Raw genomic sequence first — 4066 nt, forward strand, 5'->3', positions numbered from 1 at the left:
TGTTGGTTGTTAAAGCTGCTGAGTTTCGGGGTGGTTTAGTACACAGCTACGGTTCCCGGAACAGATGTCTTGGCTAGATTTCATAGTCTGCAACCGCTTCCTATGATGAGACTCATCTTATTCCAGAATTTAAGACATTTTAAAGTCATGGCACAATTTCAGTTTTTTTTTTTTAAATTTTTTAACGTTTATTTATTTTTGAGACCGAGAGAGACAGAGCACGAACGGGGGAGGGGCAGAGAGAGAGGGAGACACAGAATTGGAAGCAGGTTCCAGGCTCTGAGCCATCAACCCAGAGCCCGACGTGGGGCTCGAACTCACGGACGGCGAGATCGTGACCTGAGCCGAAGTCGGATGCTTAACCGACTGAGCCACCCAGGCGCCCCCACAATTTCAGTTTTAAGCTCTGCTCCAACCTCCTCTCCCTCCCTGCCCCTAAACCACCTGCCCCTCCCCCACACCCGGACAGCCTGTTATGGCTCTAATGGCTCGGTTCATGGGGCACAGTCTTTTCATGGCCTCCTTCTTTTTCGAGATTTCCAAACGTGTTGTGTCGCAGGAGGTACTGTCACACAGGGCTCTGCCTTGGTGACAGCTGGTGGGGGCGGGAGGCTCAGTGGCCGCCATGTGGGTGGTGGCCCCACATGCCTGTTGCTCAAGGGTGGCTTTCAGTGAGGTCCCCCGACGCTGTGCTGCCTTGTGACCTGTGGCCACACCTTGCTTTCCATGCTACTGGGCGCTGACAAGGCCCGACCCTTCCGTCTCCACTCTCCACCCGGTAAGCTGGTGACCGTGAGGGGTGGTGGCTGGGTCCGTGTGTAGCTTCTTAGAACGTGGGGGACTAATGCTCTTTTGTGCTCAGTGTTGGGACTCGGCTGCCGTTCTGGAACCACAGGAGAAATCTGCTGGATCTCCATTCTTCACAGAATAAGGCTCTGAATATCTTAATTTACTGGACATGTGCCTCGTAGCTTCTTAGCGGCCGCTTCACCCTGGAAATCAGAAGAGCCTGTGTGTGTTTCCCTCCCCCGTCAGATGTAGGAGACTTAAAGCTCTTCTCCCCAGGTCCCCCACCATCTTCCTTGGTGATGCACATGCTTTCCTGATGACCCACGTCCCAGACGTCAGCTCCTATCTCCCACCTGCCCGGGATGTAACTGCGTCCCTGTCCTTCTCGTCCTGTCCCACACTCTTGCTCTGCACCGGGCTGTCTGTCCTCTTCTCGCACTTAGCTTGGAAGCATCTTAGAAGCAGAGATCTGACCCACGGGCAAGGACCTTCTGCTGATCTGGAATTGTGAGGGAAAGAGATGTTACTCTTAGTAAAATTTCAAATACTGGAAGTTTGACCCCAAACTTCTGTGTGTATGGAAATATTCCTAAAGTCTGTTACCGACTTTCCTGCTGCAGTAAAGTGCATCGGATGTGATGTGAAGCTGACTCAGCGGTTTGGGGTTATAGGGATTAGGGATCATGGCTCAGCCCCTCCTTTTACTGGGAAATGGCCCGGAGAGAGGGGAAGGGGCTGTCCTCAGGCCCCACCGCCAGCTCAAGGCGGAGACGGAACCGGAAGGCTGCCTCCTGGCTGTGAGGCTGCCACTGTGTCCTTGATAGGTCCTGCTTCATTTTCACAGCCGCCAGCCGAACAGAGACCCTGCTCCTTGGGGTAGCGTTTCACTGAGTGTGACGTTTCACACCCACGTTTAATGTGACCTGCACACGGGAGCTAGTGTGACGTGCAGGATAGTTTGTCCTCATGCTGGTACATCCCACTGTCTGTGCTATTTTCTTTTAAAAACATTTTTTTTAATGTTTATTCATTTTTGAGAGAGAGAGAGAGAGAGACAGAGCATGAGTAGGGAAGGGGCAGAGAGAGAGGGAGACACAGAATCTGAAGCAGGCTCCAGGCTCCGGGCTGTCAGCACAGAGCCAGACGCGGGGCTCGAACCCAGAAACCATGAGGTCACAACCTGAGCCTAAGTCGGACTCTTAACTGACTGAGCCACCCAGACACCCCTGTCTGTGCTATTTTCTAGTACACACTGGCTTGGGTCCCCAAGGGGGAAAGGACAGCACAAGTGACCACTGACTGACTGCTGTGCTAAGTGCACTGTGCAGCCGTCTCATCTGATTTTCTCCACGCGCTCAGGCAGGGCTGTGATCGGGGCGTCTTGCTGCAGGGCTGACGGGGGTGCTGCGGCTCAGGGATGGGCAGGTCACTTGCTCTTTGCCATTCTGTCTTTTTTTTTTTTTTTTTTTTTTTGCTTCTCCCACATCCAATAAACTGCCACGCTCTTCTGATACCTTGTGGTCCTTTCCATGTCCTCTGCACTCCCTCCAACGCGGTCTTCTTTCAGGCTGTGTTATTTCTCATTTTGTTTACATGATAGCTTGCTAGCTGGACTTTCTGCCTCTTATCATGTTCCCACAAGCAGCTCTTCACCCTCCTTCTTAGTTGATCCCATTGTACATGCAGTCACCTTCCTCCCACCCACCTACCTGTTCCTCACTGTCCAGCCCAACCCGCCTGCCACCGAGAGTTGAAATTCTCTGCCGCTGGCAGGGTGAGCGTCAACTCCTGGGTCCTGCCTGAGCTCCCTCCTGCCGCCCCCCTCATCACTCTGCAGGGGATGCCCTGCCCTCCTGCCACACTCAGCCAGCTGAATGTCCTTCCATACTTTCGCACACAGTGTCCCCTGGCTTTGGGCAACTCAAGGCTTGGTTCAGGGGTGTTTCCTTTAAAAGGAGCTCAGTATCTTTGCCCATGTCTATTACCACACTGTACTATAGATGCCTGACTTCCCACTGTGACCGGTAGGCTGTGGGCCACTGGACTGGGAAAGGACTGGCTTTTGCCCGGCTTGAGGTCACCAGCATCGAGCCCAACACACCACCGCCAGACACTTGATAAGCAACTGCTGAATGAATGGATCAGTGGATGTGCTAAGACCAAGGACTCGCAGACGAGGGGGTAGATGGGTATTCAGGGGCCACCCTGCTCCCCTACCCCCCAAACCACAGAACATCCGCTTGCCAGACACATTCAGACACATTCAGATGCTAGGGAAAGGCTTGTTGCTGGAGACGGATGCCAGGCAGGGCAGCCTGGGCGGACTGTGAACAGGGCTCAATCCACGGCCACGTTCTCGGTTTTCAGGGGCTTCCCACGCTCCCAACCCTGCTGGTGTTCCAGCTGAAGAATCCGGCCAAGAATCGCCAACTCTCCTTTAGGAGCGAACATAGCAGAAGATTCAAGTTGAGATCCTCCCTTCTGGATTTTTTTAAGGGGGGGCACTCTCATAATGTTGGTGATATCAGCAAGAAATCCAAGCGTCCTTAAGCTGGAGACAAAATGGAAAGACCATGTATGTAGTACCTTCAGGGCCCATAATAGAAGATCCCCAGTTTTCCTCTGGCGATTCACCCAGCATTCTACACCCACAGGCTCGCTCTACATATGCTGGGCGAGGTGGGGAATCACAAACGTTTATGAGAACCTTGGTCCCTGAATAACTATGTTGGGGGAAGCCACCCTACCCACAAATTTACACCCTCAGCAGTGTTCCGTGAACAAGGAATACACTCTTACTGTATTTGAGACATTCGGTGATATATGGGATGGAGTGGGGGTGCCGTGAGACCGGTCCACCCTGGCTGGAGGCCATAGGGGTGCGTTTTTTTTTTTTTTGTAGAGAATTTAAAAACAACAATAAAATGGACTAAAAATCAGTTAGCTTTTGTTATCACCCAGCAGGAGCAGTTCTTTTGTTTTTATTTTTTTATTAAAAAAAAATTTTTTTAGGTTTGTTTATTTTTGAGAGAGAGAGACAGACAGAGCGTGAGCAGGGGAGGGGCAGAGAGAGAGGGAGACAGAATCCAAAGCAGGTTCCAGGCTCTGAGCTGTTAGCACAGAGCCCGACATGGGACTTGAACTCACGAACCGCGAGATCATGACCTGAGCCAAAGTCGGATGGTTAACCCATGGAGCCACCCAGGCATCCCAGTGACAAAGTACTCTTCCCTATCAGAGTGCACTGCCTCCCCACCCGCTCAGTGCACGCCCCCCC

This window comes from Panthera uncia, chromosome B4, assembly GCF_023721935.1.
Source record: "Panthera uncia isolate 11264 chromosome B4, Puncia_PCG_1.0, whole genome shotgun sequence".
NCBI classification, from domain to species: domain Eukaryota; kingdom Metazoa; phylum Chordata; class Mammalia; order Carnivora; family Felidae; genus Panthera; species Panthera uncia.